This window comes from Gorilla gorilla, chromosome 3 (assembly GCF_029281585.2).
Source record: "Gorilla gorilla gorilla isolate KB3781 chromosome 3, NHGRI_mGorGor1-v2.1_pri, whole genome shotgun sequence".
In the NCBI taxonomy this organism is placed as follows: domain Eukaryota; kingdom Metazoa; phylum Chordata; class Mammalia; order Primates; family Hominidae; genus Gorilla; species Gorilla gorilla.
In genome coordinates, this window is record NC_073227.2 from 200,933,771 (window position 1) to 200,957,462 (window position 23,692).

The 23,692-nt window shown below is 33.9% G+C and overlaps 1 long non-coding RNA gene across 2 annotated transcripts in view; it reads right to left on the reverse strand.

Moving 5' to 3' along the window:
* Nucleotides 1–6,123: 6,123 nt before the first annotated feature.
* Nucleotides 6,124–23,692, reverse strand: part of LOC129533003 (uncharacterized) — a 106,785-nt gene continuing 89,216 nt past the window's right edge. The window contains exon 7 of one of the 2 annotated variants that reach the window (XR_008678997.2): nt 6,124–7,316. This is a non-coding gene — a long non-coding RNA (uncharacterized lncRNA). Of the gene's footprint in view, nt 7,317–10,816; nt 13,355–23,692 lie in introns of those variants that run through there. The other variant, XR_008678998.2, reaches the window with a different exon arrangement.

Consider the following 23,692-nt stretch of genomic DNA (forward strand, 5'->3'; position numbering starts at 1 on the left):
ATCATTTTCACAAAATTCCTGTTCAAGTCTTTGAGTCATTTACTTACTGGATTTTTAAAATTTACTTATTGATTCAAATAAACCTTATGGATATGAATTCTCTGTGACATATACACAATATTCTCCAACTAGGAGGCATGCTCACTTACTCTCTTGATGGTGTCTTTTAAGGAACATGAGTTGTTCATTTTAATAAATCCAGTTGGTCAGTTTGTAAAATAAATACTATTTTTGGGTCCTACTTTAATTAATATTTCCTGCCCAACAATCAAAATCTTTTATATTTTCTTCTAGTGGCTTTATTGTTTGACTTTCATACTGAGAAATATAATCCTAAATATATTGCTTAGATCTGTAATCCATTTGATATTAACTTTTATTTATTGTCAAGATCATAAGGTAGGAAGGGATCAACATCAATTTTTTTCCATATGGATATTCAATTAACTCAAAGCCATTTTTTAAAGCCATTTTTTATTTTACAGCAAAATACACATAATATAAAATTTCCCATCTTAACCATTTTGAAGTGTACAGATAAGTCATTAAATACATCCACAATGTTGTCCCACCATCACCACCCTCAATCTCCATAACTTTTCTTCTTGTAAAATTAAAACTCTGTACCCATTAAACAATAACTCCCCATTCTGTCCTTCTCCCAGCCCTAGGCAACTACCTCAGAATCATTTATTTTTAAAATATTTATTATATGCACATATTCATACGTACATATGTATAGATCTCTTTATATCAACATGTTTATCTTCTAGAAGTGTGTGTATGTATTCATCTTTATGTTTCGAGGTATGTATATGTATATATGGATAACATTCTAAATACATACATACACAAACATATGTGTGCATGTTTTAGTCTGTTACTTATTGATTATAAACAAGAGGTTATTTTTCTTCTTATTGTCATAAAATTCACATTGTTAATGTGCCATATACATATTACTGATGAATAAATTTACTATTAAAAGAGTGGAATAAACAGCTCTGTTGCCTTTTGTAGACTTCAAATATTTGGAATATTTTTATCTTTGTAATAACCATTTAAAGTTGAAAGGGAAGATGAATTAAACATGCCAAGGAGATGACCTTCTGCATTAGAAGTCCTGTGATAGCGAAGACCATACAAGAGAAAGACAAAAGTTTAACTTGCTGGGCAGACTCTGATTCCCTTGATCTCAAACTCAGTGCTTTTAAAATGAAATATTAAATTACTAATTCCAGAATAATAATGACCAGACTCAATGACTCAACTACGCTAGCAGATACTAGTGAAATGAATAGAAGCTTATATAGGGCTACCATAGTTTTCAAAGGTGCTACTGAATCATAAAAACTATTGGTATCTTTATAGTGTTAAACTTTGAAGCAGAGCAGACACAGACAAATCAAGGCAAATATTAATTATTCTAGCAATAGAGCAAAAGTTAGTATTAGAATTTGGATCTTAATTATTGAAATTAATCTGCAATGTCTTTTTAAGCTATGAAAGCACGAAATGTTCCACTAAAAATATGTGTCTTATGTTGGCAAATTAGGTAAACTAGTGTAGTGTTATTGTAACGTTACCATTACATAGAAAATGAGGGATAAAGGCAAACAAGCATACTTAACACAATTAGTCAGGACTATTAAATAGAAACACATTAAACATTAATGATCATTACTCTTTGAAAATTTAGCCCTGGATTATCACTAATATTACCATATAATATTGGAAACAGCTTCTTGTTTCTCTATTGTTCTTACATTTCTCCAAAATTTATTTTAGGGAATGCATTTATTCACCAAGTAGCAAGAAAATTGTTTATATAGTCATGATAATGTAATCAGAGGGCAGATCAATGTAAAAGGATTTTTGACATTGTAATTATTTGAACTTTAAATCATAACAATGTGTTTTTTATGTTTGTATACAAATAATATCTTCAAAATGATGCATGTATAACAGGGTCAAAAAAAGTCAGTATTTTGCACATCAACACTTAATTGCCTTTGACAGTTTAAGCTTATTTCAATGTTAGTATTATACATTGATCAGATGGACATTTTGAATCCATCTGCAATTCTATCTTGAACTAAAATCACTTCTGCATAAATCCTTTTTCTTAGCAATTTTTATGCACAAACTTATTTTCACTCTTCAAAATTCTTTTGCTTTTAATTGTAATAAAACATATTTTTCAGAAATTTTCTTTATAGTTTTCAAATTCTATGCAAGGTCTATGACACACTCTCTCTAACTTCATAACACAATCAATGCATTTATTTAAAAGATACTTATTAAATCTATATGTCCCAGACATTGATCTAGGCTTGTGGAGTTCAAGAATGAAAACAAATAAACAAAGCAACAAAAGCAAGGCCTGTAATCGCCTGGAGTTGATTATACTTGTTGAGAGGTAATAATATCAATAAAATATGTGAAAAGAAAGAAGATACTTTCAGAGCAAGATAGCCACACAGGTTAATGAGATAGAATCAGAAAGAAGAAACAGAAGATCTCTCTGAGGTTGTCTGCGAGCTGACATCTGAATGGCAGAAAGGTCGTCCACCTGACTATTTGCAGATTCCCTACAAAGAAATGATAATTGAGGCATCCATGAGTCAAAAGCAAGCCCGGTGTGTTAGGAATGGCTGGAGCCTACTGAAGGAGGAGAGTAGTGGGGATTAATTGGAGAGGCGATGAGAAACAAACATGGCATGTTCTCACTCATAAGTGGGACATGAACAATGAGAACACATGGACACAGAGAGGGGAACAACACACACCAGTGCCTGTTGCAGGGTGGGAAGTGAGAGGGGAGGGAACTTGGCGGATGGGTCAATAGGTGCAGCAACCCACCATGGCACACATATACCTATGCAAACCAGCATGTTCTGCACATGTATCCCGTTTCTTTTCTTTAGAAGAAATAAAAACAAATAAATAAATAAACAAATCATAAGGTTGAATAACTAAAAAAAAAAAGGGTAAAAAGGCACTATGTAAAAGAACATACTGAAAATCTTAAAATTAAAATGTCATTATTAAACTTTTTTAAATTTTAGTAGTTCATGTACATAATGCAACTATTAGTTTAATTAGTATTAGTGGGACCCTGTTTATTAGAGAAATTACCATGCTGAAAGATACAACTGGTGAAATATCTCAGAATGTAATGTGAATAACCAAAAAGGTAAAAAAAAAATGATAGAGATATAGAAGATAGATTAGAAACCTGGAGATTGCGCCACTGCACTCCAGCCTGGGCAACAGAGCGAGACTCCGTCTCAAAAAAAAAAAAAAAAAAAAAGAAAGAAACCTGGAAAACCAGTCATACGAAACTTCCAGACAGAACAATAAACGAATAGATCATTTGAAAGTGTTAAAGAATATAGTTGATTCCCCAAACCCAAGCAAACAAATATTAGGGATTAATCAGACCCTCATAAAAACGCATAGGACTATTTGTAGACTGTTCTTATAAATAAAAGCCTAAATGAATCTGGCTGGGGGCAGTGGTTCATGCCTGTAAATCCCAGCACTTTGGGAGGCTGAGGCGTGTAGATCACCTGAGGTCGGGAGTGCAAGACCAGCCTGACCAACATGGAGAAACCCCGTTTCTACTAAAAAATTAAAAAATTAGCCAGGCGTGGTGGTGCATGCCTGTAATCCCAGCTACTCGAGAGGCTGAGGAGGCAGGAGAATCGCTTGAACGTGGGAGGCAGAGGTTGCAGTGAGCCGAGATGGCGCCATTGCACTCTAGCCTGGACAACAAGAGCGAAACTCCATCTCAAAAAAAAAAAAAAAAAAATGCTTAATCTTTCTTCAGGGGTATTTTGTAAACATTACAGAGAATTTTCCTAAACATCCATTTGGCTGGACTGTAGAGAATTTAATTTAAAAATTATATATTTATTCTCTGCTTGCCAAAAGCTACATGCACAAATTACTATAACTGGAAATTATGTGATACATCTAGCATTCTGTAACAGCCTGTGTCACATAACAAAACCTGCACCTGCCTGCAGGAAAGTGTGCCTCACCAGCTCACTTGAGAGACTTTTCACTGTTTGTTGCAAGGTCCCCCCTCCTTCTGTAATGATAAAGCTGTTACTTACAGATTGATTGCTGGGTGGTTTTACTCAATTCAGGATAACTAATAGTCCTGTGAATCAGAAGCCTCTGACCCAAGTGCTGGATATCCCTTTATATGATCTACATAACAATAACTCTAAAGAGAATCTTTATTCAAAAACCCGTATGTTATGTGAGTCCTCCAACTGATGTGTCACCTGACAAGTTTTGCAGTTTTTTTTGGAATGACAGGTTGTTTTCTGTCTTTTGGATGTCTGGTTACTCAGATTTTCCATGGAATCTGCAAATGGCAAAGATAGTTTTTTAAAAGAGGTTAAATAACCATGAATTTTTTTCTTCTTCAGGTGAGAGAAGACTAGCTTTCCGGACTCAGTGCGTTATAGTGATTGATACTGTCACATGAAGACAAATCAGAGAGAGGGGGACTGAATCTTCAGGAACTTTCATTCTTCCATATAGTGCAGTATCATTGTTCCCAATTCGCAGGAATATTTAACCTAGAAAGAAACCTAAGAATAACATCCCTTTCAATGAAAAGATGTTACAGTTTTTGTGCTGTTAACCCCACAAATTCACAATCATTGAAATATGTTTCAATTAATACATTGTATTTATACATAATTAACACAAGGAAAACTACATTTCTCTTTTGATTCAACAGTTATTTTGTTATAACTTTCATAAACAAAAGGATTCTCACAATGGTTTTTCATTCATTAAAATGTAGAGCCCATCAAACAAATCTAATTATTTGTATAATGCTTCCTTTTTTAGGTGGAACAGCAAACTTTTTTGCTACTTTGTAGCTATTCTAGGAAAGCAAAAGATGATTTAGTTATAAAAGACATCCAAAGAGTTTATTATTCTGAATCTGAAATTTGAATTGGAGAAAGCACAGTTAAGAATTTTTAAAGGAGAAAATATATGAATTAAAGTCTTAAATTTCTAAAATAAAGAAATAGTTACAATCAATATTTTCCTAATGCACAGCATATGAAATAATGTAAATTTGAACGTTAAAAATTAGGGATTCAAGAGCAGGCCAAAAGTACAGAAAGTTAATAATATTTGGATGATAAAAAGAAAACGCTAAAATGTAGGCCCAAAATAACTGGTAAACTTAGAAAAAAACCCAAAATTTGATTTTTTTGTATAAAAAATTTGTATCTAAATTTGTATCTATATTTGAAAAATTTAGATACTTGCCTTAGAGATTGGAAAATTCTTAACAATGGCACACACAACTAAATGTGACCCAGATTTAAGGTCCACATTTCAGTCAGTGCCTTTTACAAACGGAGGTTTTATTCCTAAGGAATATTGGTTTCATTTATTCCCAGGACAATAAATTTAAAAACTAAGTCTGGCAGTCTCAGTGAAATAATCAGAGCTCAGAAAACTTACCTTGATATTATGGGAAGGGTGGCCTTCCCTCTGAGCCAGTAGAGATACAAATAACAATTAGCAGTAAAGAATTTATTGTTATACATATATAAAAAACATATAAATATCTTATTAAGATTATAAAACACTCTTTAAAAACACTCATAAGAGTGTTCCTATCTAAATCAAATTTGTATCTTAAATCAAATTTTTATACAAATTTGTATCTAACTTTTTCAATACACTTTTTCCTTTCTGCCTTAGAGATTGGAAAATTCTTAGCCATGGCACAGACATCCGAATGTGACCCCGACTGTGGGTCACAGTATCAATCACTCTTATAAGAGTGTTTTTTACACAGTCTTGCATATATAACATAGCTGTATAAATATACATAAATATACAAACAGATGATTAGTGTAAAACTTTCCACAGCTTTAATTTTTCATCATTTACTGTATTACTATTTTAATAAGGCAATGTTAGTTTATAATGTATTTACCATCTTAATACCAAGGATGTATCCCCTCTTCGTTATCAAGTGAAGGGCTCTGGTCCATTGAAGCAAGAGTTTCAGACAAATTTTGGTGGACTTTGTAGTTTTTTTGAAGTCCATCAGTTAGTGACCACCAGAAACATGCATGTAGTCAAACAAAGACAGATTTATTAACTTGCCATAGAAAACAAGAATTGATCAGAGAAACGATAAAGTGTTTCAGTAAGAGGGAGTTATGAGATATTTATTACAGATGATGATTTATCATAGGCAGTTTTTTTAAAGTTCAAAGGAAAGTTTGTCTTGTATTGAGACCAATCGGCAATTGTAATAAATAGGAGACTGGAGGTCTTAACAATTTTTAGGAAGAGGCAGAAGAAACAACCTAGGACAATAGTTTTTACAAGAAATGGAAGAGTAGTCATGCATGTCAGCTGGAAGAGAGGTTTATTTGATTATTTACATAATGGCATCTATCCTTGTTTCTGTGTTCAGATGGGATTAAAGAGTAATTTTGCCTGGCTGGGCCTGGAGGCTCACGCCTGTAATTTCACCACTTTGGGAGGCCGTGGCGGGCGGATCACCTGAGGTCAGGAGTTTGAGAGCAGCCTGGCCAACATGGTGAAGCCCCATCTCTACTAAAAATACAAAAATTTAGCCGGGAGTGGTGGAATCCACCTGTAATCCCAGCTACTCAGGAAGCTGAGGCAGGAGAATTGCTTGAATCTGGGAGGCATAGGTTGCAGTCAGCCAAGATCGCGCCACTGCACTCCAGCCTGGGGTGATAGAGCAAGACTCTGTCTCAAAACAAAATAAGAAAAAAGAGTCATTTTGCTTTTATCTTATTCTACCGTGGTCAAAATGAGTCTGTCTGATTATTGTTGATCTTCTTCAGAAACATTTTTAGATCAAGAAGAACATCATGGCCTAGCTGTTGGTTGCCAAAGGCCAGCAGTTGGCCATCATGGCACTGTTGTTGCTATTGTTCTTTGTTTGTTTCCCTTCTCAATATTGGTATTCTCCAACTATGAAATGTGTTTCAGTAAAATATGTTGGCTTAAATGGCAACTAGATTAATTAGTGAAGAGATAAAAGATTCAGGTATAAGATGGATAAGGGAAAATAAAATCCTATGGTTTTTTTACTTAAGAGTATCAGTATAAACTTACAATGTATTTAAAGTTTTTAAAAATGCATATTTCATAGTTTATCCACTCTATAGGAACAGAAACAGGGGTCAGGTCAGCTTCAACACCTTTAGTGGTCAGGTTCTGGTCTTCATAGGCCATTTTCCAATTACCAGAACCAGGGGTCCTTTGAGATATGGTTGACTCTAGACCTGGGGCAGAAAATAAACAAGAAAAACATTGAATTTATTGTCATATCACAAGCAAAGATGCTCTCAATTACAAGTGAGGATGTGTCAAAAAAAAAAAAACTCATTTTTCATTGCATTTTTCATTTCAAAGCACAATTGAGCGTCAGATTTCAGATCCTTGACATACAATCCTCTCCCAGAAGTTAAACCAGATCAACGGTTGTATTAATTAGCCTTGCATAGCCTTCCAGTTAGAAACAGATAACTGAATTTAATACTCCTCCACTCAATATGTTTTATTATGTTCTGGTCTGGGTTTGCTTATTTTGAGAATAGACTGAGGCTTTTTACTGATGGAGAGCCACGTTTCACTGAATGCTTATTAAAGAACTTTCCAAAGCTTTGCCTTTTAACACAAAGACTTCAGTTTCCATACTAAATCATCAGGAAAAATAAAGCACACACACAATAGATTTAAACTAAAATCTGACAACATTCTTGAGTGCTGTGAAACTCTTGTGGCCTAAACCTGTTGACATAAGCTCTTCCTTTATGAGTTAATGCACCTTGAATTTGGGGATTTCAATCTAAATATTTGTCTGCCCTAATGCAAAGTGGTATGGCTAAATACTGTGAAATATTCATATACTTTATACAGATTTATAATCACCAAGTAGAAAAACCATTTACAAGACATTCAAAATATCTTCCTAAGTAGATTTTGCATAGCCCGAAATAAAAAGATTTAGTCTTCTGATAGAGACATCCCAGAGTGCACCTAAGTCTCAGTGGAAAACACCTCATCAAGAACTCTTAACAACTATCACAAACAATAAAACCCCAAAAGGTTGATACCTGGATTAATGTTTCTTCATCAAAAGGCATTTTCTCTCCTCTACAGATCATTGTATCCCATTCTTTCATGAAATATTAAAATGAGGATTCTTGGGAACTTTCCAGAATATGTTTCTGGAATCTTCCAGAAGCGTATGAAATTTAGAAGAGAAAAGCTAAACCAGGCTCCTTATACCAAGCAGATGTTGAAATGAGGTCTACAACACCTGAGATGATGGAAACAGATTAATTTTCTGACATATTTTCTCCTTTTAATTTTTTTCCTTTTGGCTTACCACTTATCTATTATCATTCAGTGGTACCCCTCAGCAACCTCCTGAAGTTTTTAAAAATATGCTTGCACCTATATTTATCTCTTTATTTTGAATCCTCTGTGGTGTTCTTCTACTATCTAAGAAAAGGCAAGACTCATATGCACTTTTCCACAACCACAGCTACTACTCTGAATTCAAATAATTACTGAATTTGTCATCCCTCATTTGATGACCTCTGACAAAATTTAATTCTGATAAGGTCTTAGAAGTTAGATTTCTCTGATATTCTCTCTCTAAATTTTATATTTCCCTAACATTATTAATCCAATGCTTTACTATTATCAACATTTTATTTTGACTATAAGTAGATAAAATATTTCTACAGAAATCATTACAGCAAACCAGACCAGACTAACCAGCAGTAGAAACACAGATTGATTAATTCTGTCAGATCCACTCTGTTAACTCCAGATCCTTTTTTAAAACTTCTATTTTAGATTCAGGGGTACATGTGCAAGTTTGCTATATAGGTAAACTCATGTCACGGGGGTTTGTTGTACAAATTATTTTGTCACCTAGGTGTTGAGCCTAGTACACGTTAGTTATTCTTCCTGATCCTCTCCCTCCTTCCACCTTTCACCCTCTCATAGGCTCCAGTGTCTATTGTTTCCCTCTATGTGTCCATATCTTCTCATCATTTAACTCCCACTTATAAGTGAAGAGGACGTAGTATTTAGTTTTCTGTTCTTGTGTTAGTTTGCTAAGAATACTGGCCTCCAGCTCCATCCATGTTCCTGCAAAGGACATGACGTCATTTTTTTTAGGACTACATAGTATTCCATGGTGTATATGTACCACATTTTCTTTATCCAGTCTACCACTACCATTGATGGACATTTATTGATTCTTTGTCTTTGCTATTGTGAATAGTGCTGCAATGAACATTGGCATGCATGTGTCTTTATGAAAGAAGGATCTATAATCCTTTGGGTATATACCCGGTAATGGGATTGCTGGGTTGAATGGTAAGAATTCTTTTCAGTAACTAATCACCTTCACTTAGAAAATCTACCTGTTTTAAGAGACCAATATTTACCTCACTACTCTTAATGACAAATATAATCACTCTCCCAATACCATCTGAGGCTCACTAACACACTAAGGTACTACTTCTCTGGTAGACAATATTTCTGCATCAAGTAGTTAAACTTTATTTGCCTATGTGCTTTCATAAACAATTACAGATAGAAAAATAGGTAATAAGACAGATACACTGGTAGATGAAGAGAGATAAGGATTATAGATAATCATATTTTGGTAAAATATCCATGATGAGATGAAAGGAAATGTCCACCTGTCTCTCTAGAACTGACCCCCATGAATGTGGGATGTGTTTAGGTTTTCATGACTTGACTTTCAGGCCCTTATTTACAGTCTACTGTGAATCCTAATAACCATTTTATTGAAGCATTTGCCTGCATTGGTTTGTGCATTTTTTTTTCAAGAGTCTTAAAGGCTAGTAGTTGTCAACAACTGTGAAGAATCTCAGATTTACTCCCACCTCAAGTTAGCAAGCTAGCTTGCCACAGTTTTGTGGACACTGGTAGAACACAGGAGACTTCTTAGTCACAAATGAAGAGCTCTTTACTCATAGCACAACAAATAGAAAAAGTTTCATATCCACATCAGTTCTCTTTGCATCTCAAGCTACAGAGGTAAGCCCACATGGATGTGACACAGGCTTTTGGTTTCCATCACAGCTGAAAAATCTTGAGTTGGGGAAACACAAAACTTTTACAGAGGCTGCAAGTAAACCTTTCCAAACTCTGCTTCAGAAGAAGATATTATCTTTCTTCTACTGTATAGAAAAAACAAATCCTCATTCTGCTATGAAGGTGGATACTATGTTTATATATCCAGGCATTTTGCTAGAAAAGTATCCTTTAAAATAAAGCGCAAGACGTACAAAATGACAAAAGTTGTCCATGCCTCTTCTTGTGTGCATGCAGAAATGCAAGGGTCCCATGGAGCACAAGTGTTGTTTCCCAACACTTTTGTGATGCTGTCATGGGACACTATTCAAAACATAATCCTGCAGCAAAAGAAATGATAACATGTAATTGTCCCAACTGCAGAAGTTCCCTGAACAATCCGTAAACCATAACATTTGGGGAACATTGCAGAATTGAACACTACATACAGATTATTGTCCTCTGGCCTTGCTTCATATATCTTTGCTTAAGGCAGGAATAATGGGAGACGGAGAACTAACAGATGGCAGATGGCAACTAAGGGGTAGACCATGATGTTTCTTTTTGAGCAGAAGCAATTTCCAGAGGACATTAACAAAAATGAGACAGGGTCACTCCTTGACTATGGAAGAACAACATAGAAACAAGATCACTCTGTAATCACATCTAAACTGATCCCTATACAATCAATTTGACAACCTAATCTTTTCCTCTTTCAGCTCATATGAGTTACTATAGTTTTAGTAACAATGATAAGCTTAGCTCACCTATATTTCTCTAGTCTTTTAATAAAATATATTAAGACAATCAATCACTGAATTGTCCCAGGGTGACAGCAACTGATTTATTTTCTTGGACTCCATCCCAAAATTTTTAATAAAAGCCCCAATCGCATAATAAACACTTCCCACCTCCCTTACTCAGATGCTCCATAGGTCCTCTACTTCTTTGCTATAGAAATTCATTTATTTATTTAGTTGGTTGCTTTTAAGTTTTGTAAGTACATAGTAGATATATATTTATGGGGTACATAAGATGTTTTCATGCAGGTATGCAACGCAGAATAATAATCACATCATAGAGAATGGGTTATCATCCCCTCAAGCATTAATCCTTTGTGTTACATCAATCCAATTATACTCGTTTAGCCATTGAAAAATATACAATGAAATTATTATTGCTAGAGTCACCTGTTGGGTTATCAAATAAAAGGTCCTATTTATTCTTTCTAGTTACATTTTGTATCCATTAATCACCCTCATTTCCACCGCAAACATCCCCTGTCCCACTGCCCTTCCCAGCCTCTGATAACCATCCTTCTACACTCTATGTCCATGCCTTCAATTGTCTTGATTTTTAGATCCCACATATAAGTGAGAGAACGCAATGTTTGTCTTTCTGTGCCCGGCTTATTTCACTTAATGATCTCCAGTTCCGTCTATGTTGTTGGAAATGACAGGATCTCATCCTTTTTTATGGCTCAATAGTACGCCATTGTTTGTGTGTAGCACATTGTCTTCATCTGTTCATCTGTTGATGGACACTTACGTTGCTTCCAAATCCTGGCTACTGTGAACAGTATTGCAACAAGCATGGGAGGACAGATAACTCTTCGATATATCAATTTGCTTTCTTTTGGGTATATAGCTAACAGTGGGTAGCTCTATTTTTAGTGTTTTGAGGAACCTCCGTACTATTCTCTGCAGTGGTTTTACTAATTTACATTCTCACCAACAGTGTACAAAGTTTCCCTTTTCTTCACATTCTTGCCAGGATACTGATACAATTTAATAAGCCTTGTTTTGTTTGAATTTAGGTGTATTCTTGGTGAAGTTTGTCTAGCTGGCTTCAAAATATCAAGGAGCGGGAGGCTGCAGTGACAATACGATTGCTAACCTGCACTGAGATTAATTTTTTAATTTGCATTTTGAGTATTTTGCTTCTCAGTGTATACATCTCTGTGGATATCATGTCATTTTACTGGTTTACTTAAGTGATCTGAAATAGTTCATTTCTGTATGATTATGCCACTAGCTTCATATATAGTTGGTTCCTTAGTTGCATTTGCTTTTAATTTGCAGGGATTGCTTTTGCAAAATAAATTAATGTTGTGTTATAATTTTATAAAATATTATTATGGTTCTTAAAACAAATCTAAAAACAAATAAATTCTGAAACATAAATCATATTTTGTGCCCTTTATCTAGTTTCCTCCTTTCTCCATATGTAGGAATGGTAGCATATTAGATGCCATTTTGTCCATTGTGCATGTTTTAACTTATCTTCTGGTCATCATTCTAGAAGTATTTCACAGTGATGTTTAGAACTTCAAAGCACACTACTTGGTTTTCTATAGAGTTCCATGGTTTATTTAATCAGATTTTTAATGCTGGACAATCAGTTATTTCCTATGTTTTGCTGCACAATTAGTGCTGCAGCAAAGACTGTGCATATGTCTATATATTGTTACAGGTTAATCTTCAAAATAGAATTAACTATATAGGCCAGGTGCAGTGGCTCATGCCTGTAATCTCAGCACTTTGGGAAGCTGAGGTGGGAGGACTATGCCAGCCCAGGAGTTTGAGACCAGCCTGGGCAATATAGTGAGACCTTGTTCCTACAAAAATTTAAAAACTTAGCTGAGGGTGGTGGTGTGTGCCTGTAATCCCAACTACTCAGCAGGCTGAGGTGGGAAGATTGCTTGAGCCCAGGAGTGGGAGGCTGCAGTGAGCTGTGGTCACACTACCACACCCCAGCCTGGGCAACAGAGCAAGGCCTTATCTGAAAAAAATAAAAATAAAGCAATGAACTTGAGAAAATAGTATACATGAAAGTTGAGGATCTGAGAAATCATTGCCTCAAAACTATTTAAATCCACATTCCTTAAGGAAAGTCTTCATGAATTGCCAGATTACACTTACTAAACTCTGCACAACTTGGTTTGTCAACTGAAAAGAGATAAGTTCTTTGGAAAAATCTAAAAGGCTGAACATCCCAGATCATGATAAAGTGGCACCAGGCAAGAAACAGAGCAGTAAGAACAAAGACAGAGGCTGTCAAGCTGCTGGACGTGGCCTCATTGATGTTCCATTACGTTTTCCAATTGTTCGAACAGGTTGCTGCCAGCTTGCTTGGGATCAGTCCCTCACGGATGCTCACTGTGATCATTTTCAGTGACTCAGGCAGACTTCTTCCAGTCCTGATGAAGGATCCAAAAAAAAAAAAAAAAATGAAATCCCCAACTCAATGTTTAAAAAAACAGGGTTCAAAGGAAAATAAGTTAAGAAGGAAAATGTAAGAGACTTTCTGTAAATTTAGAGCAAATGAAGTTCTAGTGTCTGGGATTAGCAAAGACTAAATTTTCTACAGGCTGGCTGTTTTCTTTTCACATGCCACCTCTGTAGGGTGTCAGTTATATAGATGACTTTTATCTCTTGAAGCTGGGGTCTAATATCTAATTGAAGTCTGCTGACTAATTGACAGTTTTGTTTTATGAAAGAAATAGAAATAATCTCAGATAAAATGTAATAAATAAATACCAAAAATCCTTTTTACAATTTGTTCTACATTGCAAAACTATTAAAGATGAATTGATTTCCATTTTCTTGCTACTCTAAGTGTGAATGCTTTTGTATTTATTAAGAATATGGAATATTACTTATAATTTACTTTTCATATGTAATGAATTGATATGTTTTGACTGTGTCCCTACCCAAAATCTCATCTTGAAGTGTAATCTCCATAATCCCCATGTGTCAAGGGTGGGACCAGGTGGAGGTAATTTAATCGTCGGAGTGGTTTCCCCCATGCTGTTCTCATGATAGTGAGTGAGTCTCACAAGATCTGATGATTTTATAATCATCTGGCATTTTCCCCGCTTACACTCACTCCATCCTATCACTCTGTGAAGAAAGTTCCTGCTTCTCCTTTGCCTTCCACCATGATTGTAAGTTTCCTGAGGCCTCCCCAGCCACGCAGAACTAAGAGTCAATTAAATATCTTTCTTTATAAAGTACCCAGTCTTGGGTATTTCTTTGTAGTAGCGTGAGAACGGACTAATATATGAGTGTTAACATTCCACTTTTTTTTTGCTTGATAAAGCCTCTATGTATCTTTTAAATATCAAATAGTATTTCTTAGAAGCCTTCTGAAAATATTATGCCTGAATATTGACGCTATACAAAGAGATAATAATGTCTCCTTTGAGAATTTATGTTCACAAGGCATCCCTCACAAGAATTTGAAGCCTCATTTTGTATACCTATGTAAAATACTTTAATTTAAGTGATATTGGAGTAATATGTCCACCCCCAGGGAAAGTGACAAAAAGAAAATTCAAACAATTCAATGTCAATCAGACTTCAATACTATTATAAGAAAAAATTTCCAAGTAATACCTATTCACAGTAGAAAATAACAAATTCCACAAGAAATGAAAGTACTATGAATGAGAAGCTGTAGAAACTACACACAAAAGATGACTACTGAAGACAATAACTTCAGATGTTAAAATAAATCAGACAATGAAATGTAATAATATTATAACATTAATATTATTAGAACATGAAATATTATTATTATGAATAACAAATATGTGGATACTTGAAAATATGAAAAAGGTGGATGATTAAAAGTGAGCATATATAACATACAAATAATTTTAGTTTGAAATAAAATATTAGAAGAAATAGAACTAGTAATACAATTTAATCAAAGTAACGATTAAAAAAAGAGAGAAAGGAAGGAAGGAATGAAGGAAGGAAAGAAGGAAGGAAAAGCAAAAAAAGAGAGAAAAGAAAGAGAGAGAGAGAATGAGGGAAGAAGGAAGGATGAAAAGAAAGAAAGAAGGAAGGAAAGAAAGAAAAGAAATTCTCCTATTAGTCATAGCGAGTAAAATTGCAGCAAACCAAAGATAGAGAGAAAGTCTTAGAAGCAGCTGAGGTGAGAGAAGATTGCCTGCAAAGGAACTTCAATTAACTTAAGGGCTGACTTTTCAAGGACAAGACCAGAATTGAAGGAAATTGTTATATCTTTAATGTACTGAAAGAAAACACATTTCAACCTAGATTGTTGTAATCAGTGAAACCATCTCTCAAGAATAAGAACAGAACAAGGACAGAACAAGCACAGAATAAAGACATTATCTGAAAAACAAAAACAGAAATTTCCCCCACCTCAAATAGCCAACAAAAATGAACGGCGATAATGAGTTTCAAAAACTGGATGAAAAGAATTGAGAAATAATAATAAGCTCCCAAATTAGAAACACAAGAAACAGAAAATAAGGAGAAAAGAAAAACACATAATACTAGAAATAAATCAAAATACTGAATTCAAGAGAAGTGCCTTAAACATAAAACCAAATATGTTAAATAAATTATGTATGATATTATACTAGGTAACTATTAATTAAATTAATACTGCTATTCAAAAATTATATATAAATTACACTAGATAAGTGTTTATTAAATTAATGCTGCTCTTCAAAAATTGCATATAACATTACACTAGGCAAGAATTAATGTTGCTATTGAAAAATTGTGTATAATATTACACTAGGTAAGTATTAATTAAATTAATGCTGATATTCAATTATCAATTGTTTGATAATATTCAATTATCAAACAAATTAGAAATAAAGCATAAGTGTTAGCTTTATATGGATCACTACTATAAAGTAAAAAGATTCAAAAAGCCAGGAGCATATATATGCCCTTCTAATTATTGGAATCATACAGAAAACAGTCAGTAACAAACACATATCTAGATCATTTATATATGGTTGAAATGTAAAGCACACTTCTAGTTAATGATCAAAATAAAATTGCAATTTAAAAAAGAGTTAAAATTAAGCAATAAGGAATCTTCTATCAATCAAAACTTACAGACGATTTCACTAGACTATCAGATTATTTTGATAAGGACAATAGCTAGTGATTATAAGGATCTAGAGCAATGTAAAAATGTGTAGTGAAATAAGCTCGACAAAAAGAACATATGTTACATAATTCTTTGGAAATTGATTTCCAAAACAAATAGTAGTGTCCTTTGGACAGCGTGGCTTAACTCTGAGAGGACTTCAGGGAGCCAGTTGGGGTACTGGAGGTGTGTTATACCTTGATCTGTGCTGCAGTTACATAACTATAAGATTTAAAAATATTCATCAAGTTGTGCACTTCGCATCATGCACTTTGCTTTATAAAATTATGCCTCAACAAGAAAAAAAAACAAAAATTTCAATGGCTGCAGTACAGTGGTCTTACACAAAATTTTTAAGAAAAATCTAAAGCAGAACATAGAAGAGAAAATTCAATAAACCTACAAAAGAAATGAAGAAAAAAATCGCAATTAATGATCTTAGCATCCCATTTTAATGTAAAAGCAGACAGCAGAAAACAACAAAAGAAATTTAAATAATAATAATAATTGGCAATTAGAGAATAAAAATACAGATTTTTTTTTGGTAAAGACTAAAACAGTACTAAAAATACCCAAGCGTGAGAACCCAAGAGTAAGACAAAGTAGATAAGGAACAAGAAATATATTTTATATAATATAGGAGGCCATTACTTCTAATTTAAAGTGATTAAAATCTTTGAGTATTTGGTGAAAAAAATTTAAAAGCTAAGATGGGAAAAATATATTACTTATCTAATCTGACTCAAAATGAAATAGTAAAGAAGAATAATCTTGTAATCATTAATGAAATTGCACCTATAGTCAAAATCTTTTCACAAAGAAGATGACAGGCTGAATAATTTTAAGGACAAGTTCCACCACACATTCAAGTAGCAGATTTTATGTGATCTATTCCCCTAGAACTTCTAAGGGGGAAAAAAAAGATAAACAGAAGTGTAAGTAGTTTGCATTTGCATCTTGATCCTAAAGATTAGAAGATACAAACGCAAACTATTTACACTTCTGTTTATCTTTCTTTTTTTCCTTAGGAGTTCTAGGCAGTTTACTAAGAAATGAATTATATGCATGAACCAAAATTCTAGTTATTTGCAATTGGATTGTTATGTGCATAGCAAATGCAACAAATTTATAAATAAATTATTAGGGTTAATAAAAAAGTGTATAATGGCTGATTAACCAAAAAAAAATGGCAATAATTATTTCTTTTTTTTCTAAGTATTTCCAAGGAGGTTTCCATATTTTGTCAACATCAACACTTTTACAAGAGCAAATCAAATTCTGAATTATGTTAGATGATGTAAAAGGCCTTTTGGAACAGAGTTATAAAATTTCACCAAACAATATGGGTGAGATATACCATCAAATATTATAAAGATCCCAGTTGAATCAAAAGATAAGTGAATGAATATAATTTAGTACGTTTATATAATAAAATATCATAGGGCAATAAAAGTGAATAAACTATAGATGTTTGCATGGAAAACTTCTAGGAGAAATAATATAGTTTTGAATAATAAAAGCAAATCACAGAATGATACATATTGCAAGTATTTTTGTAAAGTGCAAAAACAGGCAAAAATTTTAAAATAAACACTTTTTAAGGATATAGGCCTATATTGTTTGTGTATTTTTAGCTGTTTTCAATATTCAAAACTCAAAATTTTATAATTTTTTTTTCTCATGAAACTCTCTAGAACACACACAACTCCTTCCATTTAGAGACTCCATCACCTCTACAGTGACATACTTCCTCATCCATCTAGCTGAGGGGTAAAAACAGCAAGGAAGAACACGCCCACTTCTTAATCACTCCTTTCCCAAAGTGCCACATATCACTTCCACTCATTGTCCAGTTAAGCAAGAACTTGTCATGTCGCCCCACCTAAATACAAGGGAGCTCGGGGGCAAGTTCTCACACAGGCAGCTGCTTCCTAGCGACAACTTTACAACAAACCAGGGAGCTTACACTTCTTGTGTAAGTTAAGCAACTCTGTTATAAGATGCAAATGAAAAACTTAAATGAAAAACTTAGGAGGGGATATAAATGTAAACTTAGTGTTATTTTGAGACGAAGCGGGAAATGCAGTCATGGTAAGAAGAGTGCACATTTCAAAGCTACAGATAGTATCATACTTTATAAGTTTGAGGTAAGTATATAAATGTTTATATTATTATTGAAAATGTGCAAAATTTATATGACCATCATATCTTTATATACAGCCACCCTTTGGTATTTGTGAGCGATTGGTTCCAGGACCTCCCATGGATGCCAAAATCTGTGGATGCTCAAGTCTGTGATATAAAACGACCTAGTATCTGCATGTAACCTATACAGATCCTCCTATACTTTAAATTGTCTCTACATTACTTATAATACCTAAAACAATATAAATGCTATGTTATTAGTTGTCAGTCTATACTGTTTAGGGAATAATGACAAGAAAAAAAAAGTCTGGACAGATACAATCTTTTTTAAAAAAAAAAATTTTTGACCCAGAGTTGCTTGAATCCTCTCATGAGAAATCCTCTGATGTGAAATCCTCTGATATAGAGTGCTGACTGTAAATATACATATATAATATACATATACATACATGTTTTTGAGCTCTGTGTGTGTGTGTGAGATTGATAACAAAAGATGAAAAATAAGATAGAAGTGAATGCACTTGACCCTTGAACAATGCAAGGATTAGGTCCCCGATCTTCACAGAGTCCACACACATGCTTAACCTTTGACTTCCCCAAAACTTAACTGTTTTTAGTCTACTTTTGTCCAGACACCTTAAGGATGGCATAAACAGTTGATCAACACATAAAAAGACTAGTATCTACATACATTCATGACATACCAAATTTTTCTTGTTTTTTTATATTCCTGGGCTATGCAGTTTTTCAAATTGTCACAATCTTTAAAAGTTGTTTCAATGGATTTAGTGAAAAAAAAAAAACCACATTCGAGGAAATGAACAGTTTAAACCCATGTTGTTCTCATATCAACTGTACAATGTTAATTATGATAATCAATAGTATATATTGAGTACTACTTATTATGGACCAGGAATTGTTTGAATACTTTAAATGGTTAGCTTTGCTAATCATCACAGCACATCTATAATAGTAGCACAATTCCCATCATATAAAAGATGAAATAATGCATAACTTGCCAAGGTCACAGAGTTTGTGTGAGCCAAAAATTGTAAAGCTAGTAAGTGACAAAGATGGATTTTTTAATTTTTAAATTTGTAAAAAATTTAAAAGTTGAAATCCTGGTGAATGGGAATAGGAATGTTTGTTCTGTATTTTTTTAAATTTTTGTCTCAAATAATTTTGCAAAAAAAGAAATACTATAAAAAAGACTGATTTTCTTTTTCAGAGAATTTAGATAAAGACAATATATATGGAAACTCAGGGGGTAAGCAAAATCAAGAGTGAGAGATGTTAGTGGTTTATAGAAATTTAGTGGTGGAAAGAAAATGGAAAAAATATGAGATATATTTTGATTGCACAAAAAATAAATTTTTCATTGATCAAGTAGGGAATGGTTTTTCAAAAAAGGAATGGCAGACAAGAATTCTTGGTCTCACGAAAAACAGGATGTAAGTTTCAGTCCTACTTAGGCATGATGGAAAAAATGTAATGAAGAATTTTAATAAAGAATAGTATTTGGCTATAAAATCAAAGTTTAGTTGGTTCTGAGGTTCTTATAAGACACTAAAGTCTTACAAGTGCTCTCAGAAGTCAGTCTGGGATCATGTGCATATATAATATATTTAGCTATATAAGGCTGGTATAGCGTGTTGTAAATTTGGGAGACATCAATATACTGATTCTGCTTAATCGTCATGGGACAAGATGTGATTTCCTATATGGCAGTTTTAAATAAAAATTTTAGATTTATTTTTAAAGAGCACCCTGGATAAAGCAGTAGGTCATTCTTTAAAAATAGATGCCAGGACAAGAGCGGAGTTAGAAATGAAAAACTGAAAAGAATCAGCCTATGATGTAGTAAAGAAGCCAAGAATGTATGCTGGAAATAGAAGGAATATAAATAAATGTTTTCAAATTGTGGTAGTGCTTAAATGTAACAAGTGATACTAAGTGACTGAGTGGGATGATGGCAGAGAATATATTATTAAAGTTGGCAACTGGAAAGTTCTTGATGACCTTGATAAGACTCTTCATAGAGTCGTCAGCAGACAAACTTGACTGTAGTGGGTTAGAGAGTGGGAGGTGGCAACAGTAGAGATAGAAATAAAATATGACATCTTCAAGAAATTTTACTGTAAATGACATGGATGCAGCTGTAGGCCATAATCTTCAGTGAATTAACACAGAAACAGAAAATTAAATACTGCATGTTCCCACTTATTAGTGGACGCTAAACACTGATTAAGCACGGGCACAAAGATGGAAAAGATAGACACTGAGGATTATAAAAGAGTTGGGGGAGGGAGGATAGAAAGGATTGGGAATCTACCCATCAGGTACTATACTCACTACTTGGGTGACAGGATCATTAGAAGCCCAAACCTCAGCATTATACAATGGAACAAACTTGCAACAGGTGCCCCAAGTCTAAAGTAAAAATTTTAAGAAATATAAAAACAATAAGTTGTTTTTAATTACAAAAAGAATTTTGCTGTAAATTGATACAGAAAATTTGCTAGAGATAGACAAGCAAATGAAGGGGAGCATTGGTTGCAAGGAAGGAATTATAGTCGTTTGCAAGATGACTGGAGTACTGAACTAGGAGGGTGAATTCAATGAATCATAAAAAAGAAAGAGTGTTTGTGTAAACAAGGGTATTCAGTAGGCAAAGTAGATGGGATCCCAAGCATAAGAGCTGCAGGCCAAAGTTAGGAAGACTGAGGCATTTCCTACATCATGTGGAAAGACAACTGTGGGCAAAGAGAATGTGGCTTCCAAGATTTAGTGTTAACTTTTGTCATCTTCCTGCTTCTATTTTCCTGGTAAAGTGAAATTTGAGGAAGGGTTATCAGATGGCAAGTACGGGTATAGTGGAGGCAAATGGATGGGCAGTGAGAATAATTTACAAAATAATCATCTAAGAAAGTGTGAAATCAAATTTCACCAAGAAATATAATAGTCTGTTTGAGAAATAACTGCCAATCTAAAATCTGTGTTCATGGTTCATGATTTTAAAGTGAGAACAGCCCACATTGTTGTGGGATTTCTTCATCTCGGGTTGCAAACATGGAGTGAAGGTTAGTTTGGTTTCGCTAATAATAATTTTGCCAGTAATTATGAACGTGAGAGAAGGGGACAAGGGAGTTGAGGATATTTGCAATGACTGATTTTAACAAAAGATCATGAAATCTAAACTGAGTACGTGAAGAAACATCCAAAGATGGATGAGTACAAGTTAAAAAACAAAAAGGATAAGATTTATAGATTGGGATGTCCAAATGCATTAAAGGGTAAGTGAAGTGGAGCTATAAAGAGCTAAAAAGATAAGTGTTATTTCTAATTAGACTAAATGAAAAAGATAATCTCTCACTTTGTCTTGAATTATGAACATTTTATCAGGCAATTCTGCCTTTATCAGTTTAAAAGCAAACTATTTGCTGTAATTGTTTTTTAATTTTTCTTTCTGGTTTCTAGTTGTGATTGACCCTAAAACCACTCCCTCAAAAAAATGTCAGATTCTGTCTTTCAAAGTTGGACAACAATCCTTCTTAGAATTTCTACACATACAAAAGTTTAAAACAGAAAATGAGGTAACATTTTAAAATTATATTTTAAAGTCGTTTCTTCCTAGTGTATTAGAAGTAGAGATTCAAGCACAATACCCTTAAATAAAAACATGCTGTGATCACATTTAACTATCTGAAAGAGGAATTTTTTTTCTCTACTTTAATCATCTTCAATCTCCCCATGAATATTATGTCTTTAAGCAATATGTCTTTATACTAACTGTGAAAATAAATTTCATATTCTATATTGACATGTAGAGCTTTTAGTAAATGGACTAAGAATAAAATTTAATACTATGATTTTAAGAATTAAAGAATGAGGAAAGAAACATGAAAGGTGGCTTGCCAGTTAAGATAGGTTTATTTTAGAGAAAACAAACCCGAGAGGGGCATCTGGCTGAGTTAAGTTAGAAGCACAATCTCTAACAGACTAAGAGTTTTTCAGGATTCAGGGTGGGAGAGTTTATTAGAAGCTTGAATTTCTTCTGAGGCTTTTTTCTGTGTTTTGTTTTGTTGTTGTTGTTGTTGTTGTTGCACTTATCTGGGAGGGAGAGTTGTATGTTTGTTCCCATACATCTTTCTGCAGCTGCAGGCATACCCCTCGAGTCTGCTTTTATCTTCCCTATCTCAGTGCACCTGAAGGGAAATAAAAGTGCTTATTAAGGCCCACTGTTTTACTGGGGCCCATCGTATGAGGTAGAAGTTTGACAGTTACCCAAGAGACTTTCCCCGCACCTTCTTCTGTGCCTGAGGTGTCTTATCTGTGTTTTACTGTCTGTTCTTTATGGCTGCTTGTAATTAGAAGAGAAGGGGTTTCCCTGAAATGCATGAAGCTAGAAAGGGAGCTGGAACTTAAGGTGGTGATGTTTGTCCAAAATGATGGTGCTCCTTCTCTATCAGTAATAAGTGTGAAAAATGTTACTTTTTTTTTTTTTTGAGATGAAGTCTTGCTCTATCGCATAGGCTGGAGTGCGGTGGTGAGATCTTGGCTCACTGCAAACTCCACCTCCTGAGTTGAAGTGATTCTCTTGCCTCAGCTTCCTGAGTAGCTGGGCTTACAGGCATACACCACGATGCCTGGCTAATTTTTGTATTTTTAGTAGAGATGGGGTTTCACCATGTTAGCCAGGCTGGTCTCAAACTCCTGACCTCAGATGATCCACCTGCCTCGGCCTCCCAAAGTACTGGGATTACAGGCATAAGCCACTGCACCCATACACGTCTGCTTATTAAAAGCATTTCAGATTTCTTTCAATATTTGCTAGCTTAGGTTTAGGGAGAAAAAGTGATGATTTAATTGATAAAGAGATCACCGAAATATTGTATTATTGAATTTTGAATATAAAAGTAAGTTTGTAGCTCATCAAACAAACCTCCTTTATTTATAGATGAGAAGTCAGAAAACAAAAACTGTTTCTTGAAGGGGTTTGTTGAAATGCAGCGAGTGCTTACATTCCAAGTCCACTGAACTATCTTTTGCTGAATTTTTATGATGTTCTTATTTGGTACTTATTGTTATTTGTGGGGATAATATGGTGTAAAAGAATAATAAGTAACATGACCTATTAATTTTTAAAGTTGGACTTTTCTTCACAATATAATTCATAAAATAATTTTAAGCAGATATGTATCAGTATACAAATCTGTTTTCCAAGAAAATTCAATACATAATGCATTCCTTACATGAATTTTATCACGAATTTTACAGTCTCTCAAGCTGTCATTTAAAGGCATACCTCATAGATATTGCAGGTTCAAGTATAGACCACTGAAATAAAGTGAATATTGCAATGAAGCAAGTCACACAAAATTTTGGTTTCTCAGTGCATATAAATGTATGCTTACTACATACTGTAGTCCATAAGGGTGCATTAGCATTATGCCTAAAAACATGTACATAGCTT